We start from the raw sequence: 27,330 nt of genomic DNA, 5'->3' as shown, positions 1-27,330 counted from the left end.
ATATATCATTACATACACAATATAGAAGAATATGCCTTTTATTGATAAATAAACATTTATTACAGAGTCAATTATACAATAATTAATTGGCTCTAGGGCACCTTGATAATCCTAGGATTATACTGTTTTATCTAGGTTTTTTGTCCGGATTTTGGATACTTCTTCTTTCGTTTATGCCTGAATTGCAACTTAATTTCATATATTTTATGTTTCAGGCCAAAACATTCAGTTAGAGCAAATACTGAGCAGAATTAGTTTCTGGACCCAGAAGCAAGCAAATCTCAGGATTCGGGGAAGTTCTAAAGCAGATTTGAAGCACTATGAAGCTTTTTCCTATTGGAGATCACTAAAGATTGAAGATTCAAGCAAGGAACCAAGTGGAGGGCATTTTCATAATTTCAGAGTAGTTCACAAAAGTTTTCCGCGACGAAGTTCTTTCTTCGCCGTGGCGATAAACTCACAAGTCAGATAGTGAATTAGAAGCCAACTCGATGCCGCGAAGAAGTCTACAATTTTCAGTTATTAAAACTATGCGTTTTAATTTTATACGAGGGTCTTAGGGTTTTGGGATCGACTACATAAGTGGGACTTCACTTTTTTTTTAAAGGGTTCGGCTTTGTTTTGGAAAGATCGACATTTTTAGGAGAAAGAAGAGAAGATTGGAGATTGAAACTCTTTAGATTCATCAATTAGGGAAGATTTTGTTCTCTTTTCTTTGTTCCATCATGTTGAATTCTTTGTTTACAGTTTTTATTTTGATTTGCTTTAATTTTAGTATGAACTAATTCACTTTTGGGTTAGGGTTTTGATGTAATTGGGATTTTATGTGTAATCAATAAATTGATGTTGCTTTTACATTCTATTGCATGGATTGTGTAATTACTCTTGTTTTTATTGAAATTACTTGTTGAGCATGATGAGACTGAAAAGTGAATCACGTATTAGCTTCTTAAGGTAATTGCCATTGTTTTATTGAACGCTAGAGATAGGTTTGAAAATCAATGAAATCAATTTAGGATTCCATTTAGCTTAATAAACTTGGAACTATTAACCTTCAATTTGTTGGGTGCGGAAGCTTAATAGGAATAAGTAGGAAAACATAGCTTGAGAAGGTATGTTTTACATGTTAGGGTGTCCGATTTATAATCCATGCATGTGAATGTAGAAGTAACAGAAATTGTAGATAATTCATAAAATCCTAGTGAAGTCAAAACCCTAACCGCTTTGTTTTAATTAATATTTCTCTTGAATCGATTTTGCTATCATTAATTAGCTTTTAAATTACGTAGTGGACTTTGTTTCAACTTTAGCTTAATTTTCTCCCGCAAATCTAAACATCTGTTGGTTTCTCCAACTTGATAAACAACTAGGAAAATCAATGCTTAACACGTAATCCTCGTGGGAACGATACTCTACTTATCACTTTATTACTTTTTGCGACTAGTGCACTTGCTACACATTTGCATGTTTGTCAAAAATACAGATCAAGTTTTTGGCGCTGTTGCCGAGGATTGATTTTGTGTTAATATTGAGTTTTTCTGGTTTTAGCTAGATTGGAGTTTAAATTTAGTTTTAATTGTTTTCTAGTTTAATTTTGATGTTATTTCTGTTAGCTTGTGATCTCACGCTTTCGTTCTTTTTGTGTAGTTTATGCGAAGAGCTAGATGTCATCCAGTGGTTCCTATTGATCTAGAGATTGAAAGAGCCGCAAGAAGACTTAACGAAGAAAGAAGAGAATGAGAGGCGATAGTCATTGAGATGGCGGAAAATAGAACATTGAGGGAATTCTCAGTGCCCTCAGTTGATGGTAGTGGTCCAAGTATAACTAGGCCACTAGTGCAAGCTAACAACTTTGAAATAAAGTCGGCAATCATCCAGATGATCCAACAGTCAGTACAATTTAAGGGAGATCTAAAGGAGGATCCAAATTCATACATTGCTAACTTCTTAAAGATCTGCGATACCTTCAAGTCAAATGGAGTGTCAGATCACGCCATCAGATTAAGGTTATTTCCCTTTTCATTAAGGGATAAAGCAAGAGATGGTTAATGGCACTACCACCAGGAACAATCACAACCTGGAATGAATTAGCACAAAAGTTCCTGACTAAATACTTCCTTCTAGCGAAATTTGCAAAGATGAGAAATGATATCACATCGTTTCTACAAAACGAGACTAAATCACTTTATGAAGCTTGGGAAAGATATAAGGAACTGCTGAGAAAGTTTCCACACCATGGTTTGTCGGTTTGGATGCAAGTCCAAATGTTCTATAATGGGTTGATGATAAATGTGCAAACGATGGTGGATGCAGCATCTAGAGGAGCATTGAAAAACAAGACACTTGAAGAAGCTTATGAGTTACTTGAAGTCCTAGCAAGTAACAACTATCAGAGACCCAATGAGAGAATGCAGTTAAAGAAGTCTATGGGTATTCATGAAGTTGATGATTATACGGCCATTTCAGCCCAACGTACAACACTTCAGAAGCAATTAGGAGGTATGCAAGTGAATTCTATTCAAACACCTCAACTGACATGTGATTTTTGTGCAAGTAACCATGTGAGCAATGAATGTCAAGTGGGGAACACCTTTGCTTTAACTTCATCATCATCGGAACAAGTCAACTATTTGGTAGGGAATCAGAGACAACAGAACAATCCTTTCTCCAACAGTACAATCTTGGTTAGAGAAATCATCCAAACTTGTCTTAGGGCAATCAGAATCAGCAGAATAACCAATGGAATCAAAGAACGGTGCCAAATAATCAAGTGGGGGTGAATAATCAACCAGGGGATCACAAATTGTCAAAATTGGAGGATATGTTCGGGAAATTCATGAAAGAGACCATAGGTTTCATGAATGAGACGAGGGCAACTTTCAGAAACCAAGGGGCATCTATTCGAAACTTGGAGGTACAGATAGGGCAAATAGCCAAAAAACTAAATGAGCGACCACAGGGTTCCCTACCATGCAACACGGTGACAAATCCACATGAACAAGCGAATGCAATAACTCTACGAAGTGGAACAGTCTGGGAAAAGGTGGAACAAAAAGGGAAAGAAGAGAGCCCATCAAAGGACAGGGAAGATTCTGATGAAGAAGTTGACGAGGAGATCATTATTGAAGAGAAGCTAACAAGTCCCATGGAAGAAGAACCAAAAAAGGAAGAGAGGCCAAGGCAAGAGAAATAAAAATTGCCATTTCCTGAGATACCATCGGAGTTGGCACATCACACCCCTCTATTGCCTTTTCTTCAGAGGCTCAGAAAGAAAAATCAGGACAAGCAGATCACAAAATTCATTGAGATATTTGAAAAACTACATATTAACATTCCTTTTGCAGATGCCGAGCTATGCAAAATTTTCAAATAAAAGGAAGTTGGAAAAAGAGGAAACAGTGATGCTTATGGAGGAATGCAGTGCCATTCTACAGAAGAAGCTACCGCCGAAACTCAAGGATCCAAGGAGTTTCAATATCCCTTGTGTTATAGGAGATATTACATTTGATAGAGTTTTATGTGATCTAGGTGCAAGCATTAATCTAATGCCTTTTTTCTATTTTCAGGAGACTAAGGATTGGTGAAGTGAAGCCAACGACCATATCTTTGCAGCTTGCAGATAGATCCATCAAGCATCCGAGGGGCATAGTTGAAGATGTACTAGTTAAGGTGGACAAAGTCATCTTTCTTGCAGACTTTGTCGTGTTGGACATGGAAGAGGACAAGGAAATGCCTCTCATCTTGGGGCGACCATTTCTTGCCACCAGAAGAGCCCTAATTGATGTGCAAGAAGGGAAATTGCTTTTAAGGGTCTAAGATGAAAAGGTGACATTCAATGTCTTTGAGGCCATGAAATTTCCATCAGAGTCAGATTCATGCTTTGGTGTAAACTTGGTAGACAGACTAGTAGCAGATGCTATCGAAGAGAACACCCCTCAACTACATTTAGAAGCTTGCATTGCCCAATAAAAAAATAACAGAGGAAGATGCGCTAGCAAAGAATAAGTGTGCTAGGCTTTTGGAAGCCCTTCAACTGATAAATGTAAGCCAAGATCCATAATTTGAAGAGTTTGACATTGAAAAAGAGAAGGAAAGGCAAGAACGGAAAAACCTCCAAAACTTGAACTGAAGCCTTTACCTTCTCACCTCAAATATGTATATCTTGGTGAATCAGAAGCCTTTCCAGTGATCATCAATTCAAGGTTGAATAAATTAGAGGAAGAACGGTTGATTCGGGTGTTAAGAGAGCATAAATCAGCGATTGGATGGACCATAGCAGACATTAACGACATCTCTCCATCTTTTTGTATGCACAAGATACTTATAGAAGATGATGTCAAGCCTAAGGTGCAGCCGCAACGGAGATTAAATCCTTCTATGAAGGAAGTGGTGAGAAAGGAAGTGGTAAAACTTTTAGATGCAAGCATTATCTACCCTATTTCAGATAGCCCATGGGTGAACCCGGTGCAAGTGGTTACAAAGAAATGAGGTATCATGGTAATAAAGAATGACAGTAATGAATTGATACCAACTAGGATAGTTACGGGTTAGAGGGTGTGCATCGATTACAGGAAGCTGAATGAAGCAACAAGGAAGGATCACTTTTCACTTCCTTTCATTGATCAAATGCTGGAAAGACTGATGGGGCATGCTTATTACTGTTTCCTTTATGCTTTTTCAGGGTATAATCAGATTTCCATTGCTCTTGAAGATTAAGAGAAGACGACATTCAATTTTCCTTATGGCTCCTTTGCTTACAGAAGGATGCCTTTTGGGCTATGTAATGCACCAGCCACATTCCAGCGATGTATGATGTTAATTTTTTGTGACATGGTGAAGCGGTTCATAGAAGTCTTCATGGATGACTTCTCTGTTTTCTGTTCTTCTTTTGATAATTGCCTATCTAACCTTTCATTTTTTTTGCAGCGATGTCAAGATACAAATTTGGTGCTCAACTGGGAGAAATCTCACTTCATGGTTCAAGAAGGAATGGTACTCGGTCACCGAATTTCAAAGGACAACATTGAAGTGGATCAAGCCGAAATGGAAGTGATTGAGAAGTTGCCACCACCTGCAAACGTTAAGGCAGTCTGGAGTTTCCTGGGGGATGCAGGGTTCTATAGACAGTTTATAAAGGATTTCTCTAAAATTTCTAAACCCCTTTGCAATTTACTGATTAAGGATGCCTCTTTTGATTTTGATGATGAATGCATGCATGCATGCATGCTTTTCAAACTCTTAAGAATTTATTAGTGTCTGCACCCATTATTGCAGTTCCCAATTGGGAACTACCTTTTGAATTGATGTGTGATGCTAGTGATTTTGCATTAGGTGTAGTTTTAGGACAAAGAAAGAACAAAGCTTTGCATGTAATTCAGTATGCTAGCAAGACACTAACCGATGCACAGTTGAATTACACCACTACTGAAAAAAAGTTGTTAGCCATTGTTTTCTCATTTGAAAAATTCCGCTCTTATTTACTAGGTGCTAAGGTGATAGTCTACATGGATCATTCAGCGCTCAAGCCGCTGTTGGCAAAGCAAGAAGCAAAACCAAGGCTAATAAGATGGATCCTACTACTGTAAGAGTTTGAATTGGAGATCCGAGACAAAAAGGGGTCAGAAAATGTGGAGGTAGATCATCTATCAAGGATTGAACGACCAATTCAGGGAAATGAAAAGGAAACCCAAATCAGAGAAACTTTCCCGAATGAAAAATTGATGAGAGTGGAGGAAGCACTGTGGTATGCAGATTTTGCAAACTACTTGTTGTCGAGAGTGCTCCCCATCGGCATGACCTTCTAACAAAAGAGGAAGTTTTTCTCAAATTTGAAGTACTACAACATGCAATGATAGCAAGTGCACTAGTCGCACAAAGTAATAGAGTAATGAATGAGTATCGTTCCCACGAGGATTGATTGTTAAGCACTAATTTTCCTAAGTGTTTTTCCTAGTTGGAGGAACCGAATTTGTTTAGATTAATGGGAGAGATTAAAACTAAAACTAAAACAAAACTTACTAAGTATTAAAAACTAATTAATAAAGGCAAGAAATAAAGACAAGAGTAATATCAATTTAACAAAAGGTTAGGGTTTTGACTTCATTCGGACTCTATAGATGAATTTACGGATTATGCTATTTTCACACTCACATGCACGGATTGTAAATCGAATTCTCTAAGTTGTCAAACATACCTTCTGAGGCTATGAATTCCTACTTTTCCCTATTAAACTTCCGCACCCAACAATTTGAAGAATAATAGATCCAAGTTCATTAAGCTAATGGAATCCTAGATTGATTTCATTGATTCTCAAATCTATCTCTAGCATTCAATACTACAATGGTGATTACCCAAGAAGCTTAATATGATTCATCTCTCAATCTCATCATATTCATCAAATAAAATCAATAAAAACGGAATAACCACACAATCTATGCAATAGAATATCAAAATAACAATGATCAATTGATTAACCCATAGAAATCCGAGTTACATCAAGACCCTAACCCAAAATGGGTTAGTTCATAACTAAATTAACACAAACAGCAAGAAAAACAATAAACACAATATTCAACATATTGAAATGCAGAGAAAAGAGTGGAGATCTCCTCTAGTTGTAGAATCCACAAGATTCAAGCTCAAATCTTCTCTCTAAATGTCAAATCTATTCAAAACTCAATGAAAAACAGACGAAGATCTTTCATGCAGAAATGCAAAGTTTATCAAATGGTGGTAGACTCCATAAGCCTACGTATCGAACTACTCTCCACTAATGAGGATTAGACATTACTAAAGATCAAAAGGTCTTTATAGGCTTGTAACGTTAGGCTCGGTTAGTGGGCTTCAAAGGAAAGGAAAGGATAACAAACAAGAGAACTCGGTTTCCTTAAAGCAAACACTAAAACTTAATCAACTTCCACTTTCTTTCTCAACCACCACTCAAGATGTCATCCATTTTACAACCCTCATTCATGTACAATTCTTATTTTTGCTACTGCAATGTAGTTCTTGAAATGGAACTTATTATTATTATTATTTTAAATAACAATAAAATTGAGGTTAATTACCTCTCTTATTCTTCTTGCCCTTCTCACAACCCCCAAACTATTCTTTTAGTTCATTCACACAACTCTCCAAGCTCTTTGTGTTTGCATTAAGTTCAGAATTCTCTTAAAGGTTGCGGATGTGTTTAGGGAAAAAGGTTTTGGGAATTATTGGTTTCACAAGAAAAATAAAGCAACGATGATTTCATAAGGCTCAAATGGGTCACTAGGGATAAAATTCATGGTCGGTTGGAAAGGCTCAAACGTTCCGAAAACTACCTAAATCATTTCCTCAATAATGTCTATTCCTAGAATTTCGCCTCAAGCACTTCTCAACTAGGTTCTAGAGTCTACCCACATTATCGAGACTTTACCTAACCACATAAAATGAATCTAAGCATGCCGAAATAATGAAGATGGTGGTTGAAACACTCAACAAACCTCAAGTAAAATTCAGTCAATTAACATAAACTTGAAGCAATGCTTAATATTTTTCAACAATAAAGTCCCAACAATCCTATTCTCATCATAGACTTATGTAATTCATCATTGGCATACATAAAAAAACATGAAAATAAAATAAACAGTTCAAATTTTTCCTACCCCCAAACTAAAGATGACATTGTCCCCAATGTCACATTATTTACGAATTAGGAATAGAAAAACAAAATCTACACAGGTACGAGATAGTTCCCTGATTAATCCGTGAAGTTGAAGTTTCGCTCAACAGCATGCACACCCGGTCCTTGGCTTTCTCATCACCATAATCTGTAAAAACAATTGAAATACTGTGGTGTCCATTGTGTTAGAAAAGTTCATTGGCTAATATGAAAATATTACAATCCTAATCTCACCTTTACAACTACTAGGAAATTAAAACAAAATTTAAACCATCCAAAACAAAGAGCAATTTAGTTCAATGTTCGAAATGAAATACAAAAACAACTAAAACAAAGAAAATAAAATACAAAAACAGGTGTTCAGGTTCATTCTTCGACCTCCTCCTCTCCCTCGGTATTGTCCTCTTCTGAGTCGGAGCCCATCCATTCTTCTGAATCCCAGTCTGCCCATTGGAAGCTTGAAGTATCAACGTTGAGCTTGGTGAAGCAACTGTGCTGCATGTCACACATCATCTAGGTCTGCTCTGCCAGCCAATCCTGACGTTTTGCCATCTGTTTCATCTGACCCATCATCTGCTGCATCATCTCCTTCATAGCGGTTGTCGAACTGGATGATGTGGTAGTGCCTTGTGTGGTTCTCTGTCGTTTTGTCCCGGCACTGGGTTGACGCTCAAGTAGCTTCCGATAGTAGGCTGTGTCGAGAACTGGGGCAGCATGGATAAGTGGTTCATCATCCTCCTTTTGTACTCCTGGTTTAATGCACAACTCGGTGATAAGATGTGGGAAGGGGAAACTCCCTCGCCTTAGTTGGGCTGCATTCTGTATACTATTCAAGATAATCTTTCCCACATCCATCTTCTTTCCAATGGCAATGGAATAAAGCAACAATGCCTTGTCAAAAGTTACTGAACTATAATGTGTTTCCGACATCATCTGCGTACACACAAAATATTGCCATAACTTGGCTGTTGGAGTTAGATTAGTTCCCTTGATGCTCTTCTTTCCCTTCTTTGAAACCTCCCAAGGGATATCCGGTTTTGCTATAACCTTAAGTATCACATCCTCCTGAAATTCTTTCGTTTTAAACTCCAGACACTCATCAGGGTCAATCGAAGGCAAGTGAAAAAAATCATTGATGACCTTTGCATCAAATGGCACATCAGTACCTCTCACAAACACATGACCAGGATCACACTCAAGAGGTTGGCGTAAAACTCTTTTACTATCGGCTTTACAGCCGCATGTCCGGGTTCATCCATAAATGCATTCCACTTTCGCACTTCTCTCCACTCTTCGACATAAACAGTGGCCAAACCCCGCTTGGCAATAAACCCTTTATCCTTCCTTTTGATTGCTCCTTCATATCGTTTCCGAGCCTTGTCATTCACAAATCGGTTGTCCACTTTTTTTCCTTTTCCTTTACCCTTTGATTGTGTTTTGAGCGGCATTTTCCCCAAACGACAATTCTAACTCAACAATTCAACTCTAAGCATCCTACTATCAACCACAATCAATCTTGAAAAAATATCACACTTCCAAAAATCGCACCTAGACCCCCAAACTACAATTCTTCCACACTTCACAAAACACTCCGAAATTCAAAACCCAAACTCCTCAACACCACACAATTCACAATCTACACTTCCTCAAACAAAATCAAAGCATAATAATACTAAAAATCCACAACTCAATCAACAATCAAAATTTTCAGATCTACTACTCTAAGCTCGAAATTGTGCAATTAAAAACTTAAGGAACCTGAAATCTTACCAAAACTAGGAAGTATTCGCCACCAATTTAGCCAAAAGCAGCCTAGATCTCAAAAACCCCAAATTCTTGAACCCACAATTTTCTTCAATTTTTCGCGAAGATCTTTGCTAAAATGAGTTGTTTTGGTATTTAGAAAGGTTAAGGAGTGAGATATTGGGCTAGGAAATCACTAGAAAGGGTCTAGATCGAAGATGGAAAAAGTTGGCTCTCGGATGTGTTTGAAATGTTTTGCGAAGAATGAAGAGTCATGGTCACTATTTATAAAAAACAGGTTTCGCCGAGGCGAAGAACAATTTTCCCAGCGGCGAAGTTCTTCACTCCTTTGAAAAATTACCCAGTTGATGCCGCGGCGAAAAAATCCAATGCATACAGCGTCGCGGCGAAGAAAGTTCTTCGCCACGATGAACTTCCCTTAGTCAATTTCGCCCAACTTTCTTTGCCGCGGCAAAAATTTCCAGAGCCTATATTGCCTTGGCAAAGAAAATACTTCGACGTGGCGAAGTCTGGGACTTTTCGAATTCCACTTCTTGCACAATGCAGTTCGCTGCGGCAAAAACTGGAAAATTTCCATTTTTCGCCTTGATTCGATAATTCACCTAAACACCCAAAAACACACAAATTAAACTTCATCTAAAAATCATAAGAAAACTAAACAACTTCAAAACAAAAAATAAACAACAACAAATGAAAACACTTGGGTTGCCTCCTAAGGAGCGCTTGTTTATAGTCGAAAAGCTCGAATCTCTCAAGTTCTCATGTCGGGATGTCAAGATGAATGGGGAATGACTTGCAACTCATCACCCCATCAATGTACGGCTTAAATCTCTGTCCATTGACCTTAAATGTGACATTTTCTTCATGTGACACCTCCACCGCTCCGAACGGGTAAACTTTTGTAACTATGAAGGGTCTGGACCATCTAGACTTAAGTTTTCCAGGGAAGAGCCTCAGTCTAGAATTATACAACAGTACTTTCTGACCCACTTCAAAGATCTTCTTCCGGATATGCTTGTCATGCCACCTTTTTGCCTTTTCTTTGTAAATTTGAGCATTCTCATATGCTTCATAACAGAACTCATCGAGTTTATTTAAAGTCAGCATCCTTTCCTCCCCAGCAACTCGTAAATCCATGTTTATCTGCTTAACTGCCCAGTAGGCCTTATGCTCGAGTTCTACCAGCAAATGACATGCATTCCCATAGACCATCCTAAATGGAGACATACCAATCGGAGTCTTAAATGTAGTGCCGTAGGCCCATAATGCATCATCCAACTTCCGTGACCAATCCTTCCTCGATGCATTGACTGTCTTTTCTAAAATTCCCTTTAGTTCTCTGTTCAATAGTTCCACTTGTCCACTAGTTTGTGGATGATATGGTGTTGCAACTCTATGTTTCACCCTATATTTTCCCAACAGTGCATCCAATTGCCTGTTGCAAAAATGCGATCCTCTATCACTAATGATTGCCCGTGGTATCCCAAACCTTGAGAAAATGTTCTTTCTCAAAAAATTAACCACCACCCTGGCATCATTGGATGGCAATGCAACGGCTTCCACCCATTTCGATACGTAATCCACCGTTACCAAAATGTACATGTTTCCATAAAAATTAGGGAAAGGACCCATGAAGTCAATTCCCCATACATCGAACAGCTTAACAACTAGGATATTGTTCAGTGACATCTCATCTCGCTTTGAAATATTCCCACTCTGTTGACATTGGTCGCATTCCTGAATCATCCAGAAAGAATCCTTGAAAAGGTTGGCCAATAAAACCCAGATTGAAGAACCTTGGCTACTGTCCTAGCTTATCCAAAATGGCCACCCACTTCCCTTTCATGACAATGCTGTAGGATACTCTCCATTTCCTCTTCCGGGACACATCTATGTATCATCTTATCAGTACAGTGTCTATACAGAAATGGCTCTTGCCAGAAGTAGTACTTCAAATCTGAGAAAAACTTTCTCTTTTGTTTGAAGGTCATGCCAATGGGGAGCACTCTCGATGATAAGTAGTTTGCAAAACCTGCATACCACAGTGCTTCCTCCACTCTCATCAATTTTTCATCCAGGAAAGTTTCTCTGATTTGAGTTTCCTCTTCATTTCCCTGAATTGGTCTTTCAGTCCTTGACAAAGGAACCGCCACCACATTTTCTGACCCCTTCTTATCTCATGTCTCCAACTCAAACTCTTGTAGCAATAAGATCCATCTTATCAGCCTAGGTTTCGCTTCTTGCTTTGCCAATAGGTGCTTGAGTGCTGAATGGTTCGTGTAGACTATCACCTTAGCACCTAGGAAATATGAACGAAATTTGTCAAAAGCAAAAACCATAGCCAACAATTCTTTTTCAGTGGTGGTGTAATTCAATTGTGCATTAGTGAGTGTTCTGCTAGCATACTGAATTACATGCAACACTTTGTTTTTCCTCTGTCCTAACACTACTCCTAGTGCAAAATTACTAGCATCACACATCAATTCAAATGGTAGTCCCCAATCAGGAACTGCAATAATAGGTGCAGACACTAATAATTTTATTAGAGTTTGAAACGCATGCATGCATTCATCATTAAAATCAAAAGCAACATCTTTAATCAATAAATTGCAAAGGGGTTCAGAGATTTTAGAAAAATCCTTGATAAACCGTCTATAAAACCCCGCATGCCCCAAGAAACTTTGAACTACTTTAACATTTGAGGGTGGTGGTAGCTTCTCAATAATTTCTGTTTTTGCTCGATCCACTTCTATGCCATCCTCTGAAATTCATGACCAAGCACTATTCCTTCCATGACCATAAAGTGGCACTTCTCCCAGTTGAGCACTAAGTTCGTCTCCTTACATCGCTACAAAACAAGTGAAAGATTAGATAAGCAATTGTCAAAAGATGAACCAAAGACGTCATTCATGAAGACTTCTATAAACCGCTCCACCATATCTCCAAAGATCAACATCATGCATCTCTAAAATGTGGCTGGTGCATTGCATAACCTAAAGGGCATCCTTCGGTAAGCAAAGGTGCCATAGGGATAAGTGAAGGTCATCTTCTTCGATCCTCAGGAGCGATGGTAATTTAATTATATCTTGAATAACCATCTAGGAAACAGTAGTAAGCATGCCCTACCAATCTCTCCAACATTTGATCAATGAAAGAAAGTGGAAAATGATCCTTCCTTGTTGCTTTATTTAATTTCCTATAGTCAATGCACACTCTCCAGCCCGTGACTGTCCTAGTTGGTATCAATTCATTGCTCTCATTCTTTATCACTGTGATACCTCCCTTCTTCAGAACCACTTGCACCGGGCTCATCCATGGACTATCAGAAATATGATAAATTATTCCCATATCTAGAAGTTTCACCACCTCCTTTCTCACCACTTCCTTCATCAAAGGATTTAGTCTCTGTTGTGGTTGCACCCTAGGCTTGACATCATCTTCCACAAGTATCTTATGCATGCAAAACAATGGAGAGATGCCTCTAATATCCGAAATGGTCCATCCAATTGTTGATCTATGTTCTCTTAGTACCCTGATCAACCGCTCTTCTTCCAATTTGCTCAACCTTGAACTGATAATTACTGGGAAGGTCTTTGCTTCACCAAGATACACATATTTAAGGTGGGAAGGCAAGGGCTTCAATTCAAGCTTCAGAGGTTCTTCCTTTCTTTATTTTTCCTTCTCCTTCTCAAAATTAAATTCCTCAAATTCTAGATCTTGGCTCTCATCAATCGGCTGAAGTGCTTCCAACAATCTAGCACATTCATTCTTTACTGACTCATCTACCTCTACTATTTTTGATTGGGCAATACAAGCTTTTAGAGGCAGTTATGGAGTGTTCTCTTCAATAGCCTCTGCTACTAGTTTATCCACCACATCAACACTAAAGCACGAATTCGACTCGAATAGAAACTTCATAGCTTCAAACACATTGAATGTTACTTGTTTCATCTTGAACTCTTAACAGTAACTTTCCTTCTTGCACATCAATGAGAGCTCTCCCGGTGGCCAAAAATGGTCGGCCCAAAATAAGAGGCATTTCCTTATCCTCTTCCACGTCCAATACAACAAAATCCGTCGGAAAGATAATCTTGTCCACCTTCACCAACACATCTTCAACTATACCTCTCGGATGTTTGATGGATCTATCTGCAAGTTGCAACGACATGGTCATTGGCTTCATTTCACCAATTCCCAATCTCTTGAAAACAGAAAAAGGCATTAGATTGATGCTTGCATCTAAATCACACAAAACTCGATCAAAAGTAATGTCTCTTATAATGTAAGGAATAGTAAAACTCCCTGGATCTTTGAGTTTCGGGGGTAGCTTCTTCTGGAGAATGCCGCTGCATTCTTCCGTAAGCATCACTGTTTCCTCATCTTCTAACTTTGTTTTGTTTGATAAAATCTCCTTAAGAAATTTCGCGTAGCTCGACATCTATTACAATGCATCTGCAAAAGGAATGTTAATATGCAGTTTTTTAAATATTTCAATAAATTTGGAAAACTGCTTATCCTGATTCTTTTTCTTGAGTCTTTGAGGAAAAGGCACGGGAGGAGTGTGATGTGCCAACTCTGGTAGTATCTTGGGAAATGGCAATTTCTCTTTCTTTTGTCTTTGCCTCTCTTCCTGCTTTGTTCATCAACCCTGGAACTGGTTAGTTTCTCTTTAGCAACTATCTCTTCATCAACTTCCTCATCAGAATCTTCCTTTTCTGTTGGTGTGCTTCCTTCTTTCCCTGATTGTTCTACTTCTTTTAACACTGTCCCACTTCTCAAAGTTATTGCATTTGCTTGCTCACGTGGGTTAGGCATCGTGTTGCTCGGTAGGGACCCCTATGGTCTCTCATTTAACTTATCAGCCAATTGACCCATTTGTACCTCCAAGTTCCGAATGGACGCCCCTTGATTTCTGAAATTCGTCCTCGTCTCATTCATAAAACCTGTGGTCTCTTGCATAAACTTTCCAAACATGTCCTCCAATTTTGTCACTCTTTGCTCTCTTAGTTGATTGTTCACCCCTGCTTGGTTGTTTGGCAATGCTCTTTGGTTCCATTGATTGTTTTGTTGATTCTGTTGGTTCTGATTGCCCTAAGACAGGTTCGGATGATTCCTCCAACCAGGATTACATGTGTTGGAGTACAGATTGTTCTGTTGCCTTTGATTTCCTGCCAAATAGTTAACCTGCTTTGATGATGAAGACGCTAAAGCAAACATGTTCCCCACTTGGCATTCACTGCTCACATGACCACCTGTACAAAATTCACAAATTAGTTTAGGAGCTTGAATAGAATTTACCTGCATACTTCCTAATTGTTTCTGAAGTGCTATGAGTTGGGCTGAAATGGCTGTATATGCATCAACTTCATGAAGACCCATAGATTTCTTCGGTTGCACCCTCTCATTAGGTCTTTGATAATTGTTGCTTGTTAGAACTTCAAACAACTCATGAGCTTCTTCTGGTGTCTTATTTTGCAGTGCTCCTCCCGAGGCTGCATCCACCATAGTTTGTACATTCACCATCAATCCATTATAAAATGTTTGGACTTGCATCCAAACTGGCAACCCATGCTGTGGACACCTCCTCAGTAATTCTTTGTATCTTTTCCAAGCCTCATACAATGATTCCGACTCTTCCTGTAGAAACAATGTGATATCATTTCTCAGCTTTGCCAATTTTGCTGGAGGAAAGAATTTGGTCAAGAACTTCTATGCTAAATCATTCCATGTTGTGATCATTCTTGATGGTAGTGCCATTAACCATCCCTTTGCTTTATCCCTCAATGAAAACAGGAACAGTCTCAATCTGTTGGCATCATCTCACACTCTGTTTGACTTGAAAGTATCACAAATCTCTAAAAAATTGGCAATGTACAGATTTGGATCTTCCTTCAAATCTCCCTTAAACTGTACCGACTGCTAAATCATCTGGATGATTGCCGGCTTTATCTCGAAGTTGTTGGCTTGTACCGCTGGTCTAGTAATACTCGACCCACTGCCATCAACTAAGGGAACTGAAAACTCCCTTAGTGTTCTATTTTCTGCCATCTCAACAACTATGACCTCTGGTTCAACTGTAGCCTCTCTTTCTTTTCTTTCTCTGTTAAGTCTTCTAGTGGTTCTTTCAATCTTAGGATCAACAGTAACCACTGGCTGACATCTTGCTCTTCGTATAAACTACATAGAAAAATAGAAAAAGTGAGATCACAAACCAACCGAAAAGAATAACAAAAATTAAACAAACAACAATTAAAACAAAAATAAACTCCAATCTAGCTAACACAGGAAAACTCAATGTTAACACAAAACTCAATCCCTGGCAACGGTGCCAAAAACTTGATGCGTTGTTACTACAACATGCAATGATAGCAAGTGCACTAGTCGCCCAAAGTAATAGAGTGATGAGTGAGTATCGTTCCCACGAGGATTGATTGCTAAGCACTAATTTTCCTAAGTGTTTTTCCTAGTTGGAGGAACCGAATTTGTTTAGATTAATGGGAGAGATTAAAACTGAAACTAAAACAAAACTTACTAAGTATTAAAAACTAATTAATAAAGGCAAGAATTAAAGACAAGAGTAATATCAATTTAACAAAAGGTTAGGGTTTTGACTTCATTCGGACTCTATGGATGAATTTTATGGATTATGCTATTTTCACACTCACATGCACAGATTGTAAATCGAATTCTCTAAGTTGCCAAACATACCTTCTGAGGCTATGAATTCCTACTTTTCCCTATTAAACGTCCGCACCCAACGATTTGAAGAATAATAGATCCAAGTTCATTAAGCTAATGGAATCCTAGATTGATTTCATTGATTCTCAAATCTATCTCTGGCATTCAATACTACAATGGTGATTACCCGAGAAGCTTAATATGATTCATCTCTCAATCTCATCATATTCATCGAATAAAATCAGTAAAAATGGAATAACCACACAATCTGTGCAATAGAATATCAAAATAACAATAATCAATTGATTAACCCATAGAAATCTGAGTTACATCAAAACCCTAACCCAAAATGGGTTAGTTCATAACTAAATCAACACAAACAGCAAGAAAAACAATAAACACAATATTCAACATCTTGAAATGCAGAGAAAAGAGTAGAGATCTCCCCTAGTTAAAGAATCCACAAGATTCAAGCTCAAATCTTCTCTCTAAATGTCAAATCTATTCAAAACTCAATGAAAAACAGACGAAACTAGATGAACCCCCTCAAAATGGTAAAGTTCTTCATAAATAGCTCGCCCCAAAAGACCTAAAAATTTCCTAAAATAAAACTATGCGTTTTGGAGAAACTAAAATTCGCAGACTTTGCTACGGCGAAGAAAGAATTTTGCCGCGGCGACGAGGTACAATGGAATCCCGTGCTTAACAGTTTTCGCCGCGGCGAAGAATAGACTTTGCCTCGGCGAACCTTCATGAAGAATTTTGAAATTACAGAATTGCCCTCCACTTGCTTCTTTGCTTGAATCTTTGATCTTCGATGCTCTTCCATGGGAACAAGCTTCATAGTGCTTCACTCTGCTTCCGAACTCTCCCAAATTCTGAGATCCGCTTACTTTTGGGTCCAAAAACTCCAATTCGCTCATTATTTGCTCAAAATGTCTATTTTGGCCTGCAACACAAAATGTATAGAATTAAATAGCAATTCAGGCATAAATGAACTAAGAAGTATCTAAAATCCGGACAAAAAGCCTAATTAAAACAGTATAATTCTCGGATTATCACCTTCCAGCGGAAGAGGAAATTTTTCTCTAACTTAAAGTTTTATTTCTGGGAAGAACCATTTCTGTATAAACACTGTGCAGATCAGATGATACGTAGGTATGTCTCGGAAGAGAAGATGGAGAGTATTTTAAGGCATTGCCATGAGAAGGAAGTAGGTGGTCATTTTGGAAGGACTATGACAGCAGCCAATGTCCTTCAATCTGGATTTTATTAGCCAACTCTATTCAAGGATGCTTTCTGAGTAGTTCAGAAATGTGATCAATGTCAACGGAGTGGAAATTTTTCAAGGAGAGATGAGATGCCGTGAAATAACATTCTGGTTGTTGAACTTTTTGATGTGTGGGGGATTGATTTCATGGGCCCTTTTCTAAATTCTTATGGAAATATGTACATCTTGGTGGCTGTGGACTATGTGTCGAAATGGGTGGAAGCAGTTGCATTACCATCCAACGATGCCAATGTGGTGGTTAACTTTGTGAGGAAGAACATTTTCTCAAGATTTGGAGTACCACGAGCAATCACCAGTGATGGGGGATCTCATTTTTGCAATAGGCAATTTAATGCTTTCCTGCAAAAATACAGAGTGAAACATGGAGTGGCTACACCATACTATCCTCAGACCAATGGGCAAGTGAAACTGTCAAATAGAGAGTTTAGAAGAATTTTAGAGAAGACAGTTAACGCATCCAGGAAGGACTAGTCACAAAAGTTAGATGATGCATTATGGGTATACCACATTGCATTCAAGACTCTTATTAGTATGTCTCCGTTCCGGTTGGTATATGGCAAGGAATGTCACTTGCTGGTGGAACTCGAGCATAAGGCATATTGGCCAGTCAAGCAGCTAAACATGGATTTACAAGCTGTTGGGAAAGAAAGGATGCTGAAATTGAATGAACTGGACGAGTTTCATCATAAAGCTTATGAGAATGTCCGTATTTAAAAAGAAAAGACCAAGATGTGGCACGACAAGCATATCACAAAAAAACTTTGAAGTGGGTCAGAAGGTTTTGTTGTACAATTCTAGACTTAGGCTCTTTCCTGGAAAACTTAAGTCTAGATGGTCCGGACCCTTCATAGTTATAGAAGTTTACCCATACGAGGCTGTAAAGATTTCACATGAAGAAAAGCAGACATTTAAGGTCAATAAACAGTAATTGAAGCCACACATTGATGGGGCGATGAGTTGCAAGTCACAATCCGTCAAACTCGACATTCCGGAAGGAGGACTTGACAAAGTCAAGCTTATGACTATAAACAAGCGCTTCTTGGGAGGCAACCCAAGTGTTCTCATTTTTTTTAGTTGTTTTAAATTCGTTTATATGTTTTATGACTTAGGAAATAGTTTAATTTCGTTTGTTTTTGGTGTTTCAGGTGAATGATCAAAATTTGGCAAAAATCAAAATTCTTCAGATTTTGTTGTGGCGAAGTTTATTCTTCGCCACGGCGTTGTACACACTGCCCAAAATTGGACTTAATGGAATTCCAGATTTCGCCGCGGTGTTGTACTCACTGCCAAAGTTCGCCGCGGTGAGAATTTTATTCTCCACGACATTGAGTGTATCGCACAAATGAATTAAGAACTTCGCTGCGGCGAAGTCTGCTTTCTATATCGCGATGACTCTTCATTTTTCGCGAAAACTTCCAAGAACCAAACACTTCCACCTTCAATCAAGAGAGTTTCCAGTAAATTTTCTTCCTACTACTCCACTCCTTAACCCTCATAAACACTAAATCACCTCACTTTTTCAAGGATTTTTGCAAAGTATTGAAGAAAATTTTAGAAACCCTAGGTTTTCCAAAATTTGGGGATCTTGTGAATTGGTCAGAAATTGGTGAAATTGGTGGTGAATTCGTCGTGGGTGTGGTAAGATTTCAAGTCCTCTAGCCTTAAATTTGATCAATTGCGATTTTTAATGCGTTAAGTTTGAGAAATTGATTGAATCTGTTGAGTTATGGATTTTGATGCGAATTGTGGGGTGATTTTGATTTAAGAAGTGTTGAGTTTGATTTGTTTTGTGTTGAGGAAGTTAGGTTTTTGATTTTGAAGTAGTTTGATTGAGTTTGGAAGAGTGGTGATTTTGGGGTGTAAGTGTAATTTTTGAAACCTTTGTGTGAATTGAGGAGTGATTGTGGTTTGTAGAAAGTGTGCGTTAGTGTTGAATTGTCGAGTTGAATCACTAAGTTTGGGGGTAGATTTGGGTGATCACTATTGAAAAACAAAATGCCGCTCAAAACGATTCCCAGGGGTAAAGGAAAACAGGTCAATAATAGATTTGTAAATGAGAAGGCTAGGCAGCGTTACGAAGGCGCAATTAAAAGAAAAGACAAAGGGTTTATTACCAAGAGAGGATTGATGATGCGTTGTAATTACAACATGCAATGTGTAGCAAGTGCACTAGTCACAAAAAGTAATAAAGTGATAAGTAAAGTATCGTTCCCACGAGGATTGCTTGTTAAGCACTGATTTTCCTAGTTGTCTGTCAAGTTAGAGAAACCGAAAGATATGTTGGAGTAGGTGCCATAGAGCCAATCAATTATTGTGGAATTGGCTCTTTGTAATAATGTTCATTAATCAATAAAAGGCATTTTAAACTATATCACGTAAATCAATATTATTGCAATATGTATTGATATATGTCCTTAGAATAGTGGAATCGTGACGAGGGTATCAAGTGTTTCAAATCTTGATAGTGAGAACCCTATGAGCACATATGGTGGCCATTCTAGAAACGTCCGTAGCCCCAGTATGATTCTGAAGTAAGGGCACAGATAATACAGTAAGGCTATTATAGTGTTGAACGACCCTGTCGAAAGGCAGTGACTAATCTCATTTGTCAAGGTTGTTTGATTTCATACAGTAACCATGTACACTCAAACGGATTTTCAATCAATCAAACACAATGATTTCAACAAAAAATCCATCACCCATTAAACCAAACTTGCAAATCATCAACAAATTAAATTAATCGATTTATAAATATATTAAAACATGATTTTAAGGCAGATTCTATAAGGCAACATTATATCAAAAAATACATGTTATCAACCATCCAAATAAAAATTGTAAAATTTGGTACCCTAGGCTCTGATTCCACTGTTAATAAATGGTCCCATATACGCAGCGGAGACAAAAAAAATATAACACAAGGATCGTTTACATGAGCCAAGATCAAGGGTATAATTTACATTTATCTTAAAGTAAAATCTGCACAAGTTACAAAGATTTAGAATAACATACGCACGTTTGGAGGCTCCTCCAAAATAGTCTTTGTACGTATTTGCTACCGACCCAGCGTAGGATCGAACTTATGAAGTCCACATGAAGACAACCATAAAGAACCAAAAAGGATTTGCTAGATCCTCTTTGGCTTTAAGATTAAAATAATGAATCAAAATGAATTGATTTTAGCAAAATGTTTTCTGCCTGGGGAGAGAAATGGGCTGCTGTGTATTTGGTTTTACAATGAAAATGGCTAATGAAAATTGTTACATTTATACAAAAACCTTTTCTTTTATAATAACAACTTTAATGCCCTATCCCATATGATAGGCTTGGGCTCCAACCCAAACACCCCATGTTACCAACACCTCCCTAATTAGATATTTTATTTATTTCATCATTATCTCAATTAAACTCAATTATATATATTTAATCTATATATTAACATTAACAATAATGATGATTTAATTAAATATAGGTGAACACATATTTAAACGTAATTTCACTTATTTAAATTTTTCTAATTAAAAAAGGCTACGACCTTTAGCAAATTTAATTGCCTGTGAAATTACCAAAATACCATGTTGCCTTAAAAGATGAAAACACCCTTCCTTCTTCTTGGATCTTAAATTATCTTCTATGTGTGTGACCCATAGGCTCCTCATTCACCGGCAGTGTTAGTATCGCGATTAACACCAATTAATCGTCTCACTAACACATAGACCAAGTTGGCCCCTAACAAGGATAATGGCCACCCGATAGATTTGGATTCAGCAAAGTAGCTCACCTGTCAACGATATGGTTACTGTGTAATTCGATCCTTTCATCATCCGTTATCTCGACGAACGAAGGCATTAAATAGTGTCAACCTTCGGTTACTCTCGTATTATGTATTCAATTTGGACCAAGCCCGTATTATAAACTGGATAGAGCAACACTCAATCTCACTGTGGCCACAGTTTTAATGTCATTGCCATATACTAATTGCACCATGAATAACTTCTCCCGTACCCTTGAGTGATGAATCCTCTGTCAATCCACCATAGTCTTGACCACACTCCTTGATGTAGCCAATCACCACCGTATTGATAGCTCTGAAAGAACTGCGTTAGGCTAGTGTCAAACTACACCAATTGGTGCATAAGGCGCTCCGGTGATCTCAAGTCTAAGGATCACATGCACCACCATTCGTTAGAGGATTTGTTCCATAGACACTGGGTTACCACCTATGGAATCCTCTGGTGTTCAGTCCAGTGAACTTGCTGCGATGTAATCGCCTACAACAAGCACCTATGTTTGCACCAGGTTGTCACCAAACAGCCTTGACAGTGAGATCAGTCACTGTCTTTCGACAAGGTCGTTCAACACTATGATCCCTTACCGTATTATCTGTGCCCTTACTTCAAATAATACTGGGGCTACGGCCGTTTCTAGAATGGCCACCATATGTGCTCATAGGTTCTCACTACAATTTGAAACACTTCTACTCGTCACGGTTCTACCATTCAAGGACATATATCAATACATATTGCAAAATAATGATTACCGATATAGAATAAATTGCCTTTTATTGATTACGACATTATTACAAAGAGTCAATTATACAATATTGATTGGTTCTAGGGCATCTACTCTAACAATCTCCCACTTGCACTATAGCCAATTATTCATGTATTTAATACCAAATGATCTCAAGTGCCTTTCATGCTTCTGCTGCGACAGAGGCTTTGTCAGTGGATCTGCGGATTGTCGTCAGTATGCACTTTACATCTGCATCTTTTCCTTTCAACTATCTCTTTGATGAGATGGAATCGTTTGAGTATGTGTCTGGATTTCTGATGAGACCGTGGTTCCCTGGCTTGAGCTTGCTCCATTGTTGTCACAATAGATGTCTATAGGATCAACATCGTAGGAACCACCCAAGTTCAGTAATGAACTTCTTAATCCAGACTGCTTCCTTAGTTGCATCTGACAATGCAATAGACTCAGCCTCCATTGTAGAATCCACTACAATGCTTTGCTTAGAGCTCTTCCAGCTCACTACACCGCCATTGAGACAAAATACAAACCCTGATTGCGATCGATAATCATCTTTGTCCGTTTGGAACTAGCATCACTGTATCCTCTTACAGTGAGCTCATCTTCCCCTCCATAAACCAAGAACATATCCTTAGTCCTCTTCAGGTACTAAGAATATTCTTAACACCATCCGGACGCTCACTTGGATCCGATTGATATCTACTACAAGTGCTTAAAGCACATGAGACATCAATCCGAGTACATCATGGCACTGATGGATCCAATTGCTGACGCATATGGGATCCTCTTCATCCTATCTCTCTCATCTTGTGTTTTAGGACACAATTCCTTAGAGAGATAAACACCATGTGACATCGGAACAAATCCCTTCTTGGATTCTTCCATACTGAATCTCTTCAGTACTTTGTCATATATGCACTCTGACTTAGGCAAGCAACCTACGCGATCTATCACGATAGATCTTTATACCAATGATGTAGGCTGCTTCCCCTAGGTCCTTCATGGAGAGCACTTGGATAACCAAGTCTTTACCGACTACAGTTCGGTATATCATTCCCGATCAGAAGTATGTCATTGACACAACACTAGGAATGCTACTCTCGCGCTCCCACTCACTTTCTTGTAAAACAGGGCTCATCTTCGTTCTTAATAAAACTGATTCTTTTACGGCTTCATCAAAACGAATGTTCCAGCTCCTTGAAGCTTGCTTGAGTCTATAAATGGATCTCTACAACTTACATACTTATTAGCTTGACTACCAAGAACGAAACCATTAGTTTGTGTCATATACATCCTCCTCAAGGTTTCCGTTCAGGAAAGCAGTTTTGACATCCATTTGCCAAATCTCATAGTCTGATATGCAGCAATTACAAGTATAATCCGGATGGATTTAATCATGGCAATCGGCGAAAGGTTTCTTCATAGTTATTGCCATGAATTGTTTGAAACCTTTGGCAACCAGCCGTGCTTTATAGTATGCACATTGCCATCCATGTCAGTCTTCTTTTTGAAGACCCATTTACACCCTATAGGTTTTACCCCTTCAGTGTTCCACTAGAGACCATACTGGTTTTAGTACATGGAATCCATCTCAATTTCATGGCCTCAAGCCATTTAACGGAATCTGAATCCATTAGCATCTTCATAGGTTCTGGGTTCATCGTCTTAGTAGACTAGTACGTCACCATGTTGAGTCATGAGATAACCGTATCTCTCGGCTCATGCGTACTCTCCCGATCTACAGCCTTGTGCTACTTGAGTGGGTTCACTTTGATCCACAAATTGTGGAAACCTCCTCATGATGCTTAACCACTTCAGGTGGCACATCATCCCGTCCTTCGTCTATATATCTGTGTGGTTCTAGAACTTTATCGAGTTCTACTTTTCTTCCACTAGTACTTCTAGAAAATATTCCTTTTCTAAGAAGACACCAGATCGAGCAACAAAAATTTTACACTCTTTTGGGGTGGTAGAAATAGTATCCTTTGGTCACCTTTGGATACCCCACAAATATACATTACAAGATTTTGGCCCCACTTGTTCGAAGTCAATTTCTTAACATAAGCTTCGCAACCCCAAATCCTTAGATAAGACAAGTTGGCTTTCGCCCACTCCTAGCTCATATGAAGTCTTATCTACAAACATTGATGGCACACGGTTCAAACATGATCGCAATCTCTAGGGCATAACCCCAAAATGATGCAGGTAATCACTAAACCATCATGGACCTAACCTGTCATATAAGGTCCTAACCCTCCTTTCTAACACTCCATTTGTGGGGGTGTATAGGAGGGGTCAGTTGTGATACTACCCACATTTCTTCAGTATTCTGAAAACCCTGAGCTTAAGTATTCACCTCCTCGATCCGACCGAAGACTTTATAACTTTTGCCCACATATCTATACTTCATTCCTGAATTCCTTGAATTTACAAAGGCCTCAGATTTATGTCTCATAGGTAGACATAACGATATCTACTGAAATCATCAGTAATGTGATGAAGTATAATATCCCACCTCTGGCTTCAACTGTTAGTGGACCACATACTAACTATGGATAATGCCTAACAACTCAATAGCCCTTTCACCTTGTCCTGTGAAAGAGACTTGGTCATCTTGCCTAACAGGCATGACTCACATACCTCAAATGACTGAAAGTCAAAAGGGTCCAAAACTCCATCCCTTTGAGTTTGCAATGCAGTCTTATTAACATGACACAATCTATAGTGCCAGTATATCTCTGGGTTTGATCGCTGTGTTTAGCTTTCTTGGTTTCAATGTTGAGAATATCTTTATTTGTAAATCAAGACATATATCCATTATATACCTTGCAATTCCAAATAGAATACCATTCAAACTAAGACAACAATCCATTAGATATCTCAAAATGATACCCTAATTATCCAGCGGATACTGAAATATATTATCCAATAACAAGCCTGTAGGCAAGATAAACATAAGTCCCTACAGCCAATGCAACCACATGTGCTCCATTTCCAACTCGTAGGTCCACCTCTCCCTTGGCAAGCACTCTACTCTGCCTTAGTCCCTGCACATCAGTACAATATAGTACCACATCTTTGTGTCAATGACCCAGATGTTGAGGGAGAGAAATTAATCTCAATCATAAAATACCTGAAGTCGTAGGCTCTGACTTCTACTTGCTTGCGAGGAAAGCCTTGTAGTGTTTCCTCCATGGCCAGCTTTGCCACAAAAAAGCAGACTACCTTGCCCTTTCCTATGCCACTCTCAGGCCTAAAGCAACCTGTCCTTGGGCTTGGGCTTGGGTTTGGCCTTGCCTTACCCTTGCCGTTACCCTTCAAAAAATACCTAAAGTCGTAGGCTCAACTTTTCTTGCTTGCGAGGAAAGCCTTGTAGTGTTTCCTCCAGTGGCTAGGCTTGCCACAAAAGAAGCGACTACCTTGCCCTTCCCTATGCCACTCTTAGGCCCAAGAGCAACCTGTCCTTTGGGCTTGGGCTTGGCCTTGGGTTTGGCCTTGGCCTTACCCTTGCCATTACCCTTTTCGTTTACCAGTAGCAACTAGTAAAACGGCTTGGACTTTTTCAAGTCCTGCTCTCACATCCAAGCATTTTCAGAGTTCTAACAGGGTTTTCTCCATCGTTTCATATTGAAATTCATTATGAACGACATAAGAGTTAGGCAAGGATTGCATAATTAATCTATTTGTATTCTGTATCCACCCACATCACAAAGTCTTAAGCCTCACTATGTGCTCGTCTCTTGAGCACTAAGGACCAACTTGGGCTCCTCTTTCATTAGACGACTCCCAAATAAGTGTTTCGACACCTTGTACCTCTCATGTCAAGCATTTGTTTTGAAAGCTCCTTGAGGTGTAGAATGATGGAAGAACATCCATATTCTCATGCTGCTTTTGAAACTGTCGCATCATCAGGAACTTTTGATAAGTATCCTTAACTTCCTGAGTTGCATCAGGATCAGGCTCAGCCATGTATGGCTTTTCAAGATATCAATTTCTTTTTTGACTTAAGTATAATCCGAAGATTACGATACCATTCTGAGAAATTGGATCCATCCACCTGTTTTCTTCTCGATTATCGGTCGCAGTTCAAATGCTCATTTTGGTGAATCTACAATTGCAGAAAAGATAAAGTTATTATAAAGTTCATTATTATTTAATAGGTCTTTTTATTAACATACTCCCACTATTTAACTCAAGCCATAGCCCTCACTATAACTCGGGAAACCCGTTGACTTTCCTAGTGGACCGAGATCCCATCTTGCCCATTTCAAACCTTCGCTTTGGCGAACAGCCAAAATGCTGATTAGGTAGGCAACAAACTTGATCCACACCAGTTGATAGCTCCTACTATCAACCTCAAAGTGAAAAAGCCAACAAGCCAATCACACAATCCAATGGCTCCAACCATTGTCCTCATGTGATTCTCATATCATTAGATGGACACTACATGCCACCACGTACACACATATGTCTACTGCTACTATCCCTATGATGTGTTTATCAATCTTCGCTTTGGCGAACAAGAAAAACCGTCATTTTAGTCGCACCTCACCATAAGGAAACACTCCAATGCATTTTAACCTCCCACTGTAGAATGTACCCTTCGCTTTTGGCGAACAAGGTTTCGACGAACAGTGGTTTGATTAAAACCATGGATGAAGGCTTACGTGACTTAATATCTTTAGTTTGAGGGTGTTTTGTTATTTATGTCTCATCAGATTATTATCTTTGTTAGAATGACAATGTTTGGCATGTTATTCAACATTCAACCTTAGCATGCATTCTAAACATAACATAAAACATTCCGATACACGGCCCCAACTAAACTGATTTCCTCGAGCCTAGAGGAATCGGTGGGTCACCTAGGGTCCTGTAATAAACATCTTGGTCTTCAAGTAGGTTGCCTCGTCCTTTGCTCTGTGTTCAATAATTACAAAAATATCATTATAAATTTACAATAAAATAATTATACAAATTCTTTACATTAATAAATTTAGAAACCTCGATTTATATTCGAGGGGAATGAGATGAGAAGAGAATGTACATCGAGAATAGGAGAAAGGCAGGACACGCAGGCCTCATTTAATAAATTATACAACCATACATACCCAAAAATATTTTAAAACATTCACCCTTAGGTCTAAGGCTCATGTACCAGGCACTATGCAATATACAAACAAGGACAAAGCATACCTTTCAAAAACAATCAATTTTTGAAATTTGTTGGTTAATTACAATTTACACCCTGACAATTTATAGATCTGTAATTTGGTCTAAAAATTTTAAAACTTTATATTTTAGCCCCCTATGCACTCGGAAGTGCGCTCGCTGCGGCGATGAGTTAGATCACCGCAGCGTGCATTGGTAACTTGACGTTCATGCTTAACGCCGCGGCGACTTG

General features: G+C 38.6%; 2 non-coding genes across 2 annotated transcripts; one reads left to right on the top strand and one right to left on the bottom strand.

Moving 5' to 3' along the window:
* Positions 1 to 2,135: 2,135 nt before the first annotated feature.
* Positions 2,136 to 2,242, bottom strand: LOC116142044. The gene has a single exon (XR_004129941.1). It is a non-coding gene; the product is annotated as a small nucleolar RNA R71 (small nucleolar RNA).
* Positions 2,243 to 14,990: 12,748 nt separating this feature from the next.
* On the top strand, positions 14,991 to 15,097 carry LOC116141979. Its single transcript, XR_004129934.1, has one exon. It is a non-coding gene; the product is annotated as a small nucleolar RNA R71 (small nucleolar RNA).
* The last annotated feature ends 12,233 nt before the right edge of the window (positions 15,098 to 27,330 follow it).

This window comes from Pistacia vera, unplaced genomic scaffold (genome assembly GCF_008641045.1).
Source record: "Pistacia vera cultivar Batoury unplaced genomic scaffold, PisVer_v2 Contig1005, whole genome shotgun sequence".
NCBI lineage: Eukaryota > Viridiplantae > Streptophyta > Magnoliopsida > Sapindales > Anacardiaceae > Pistacia > Pistacia vera.
Note: the sequence above shows the minus strand (reverse complement) of the source record. Positions and strands in the feature narration are given on the sequence as shown.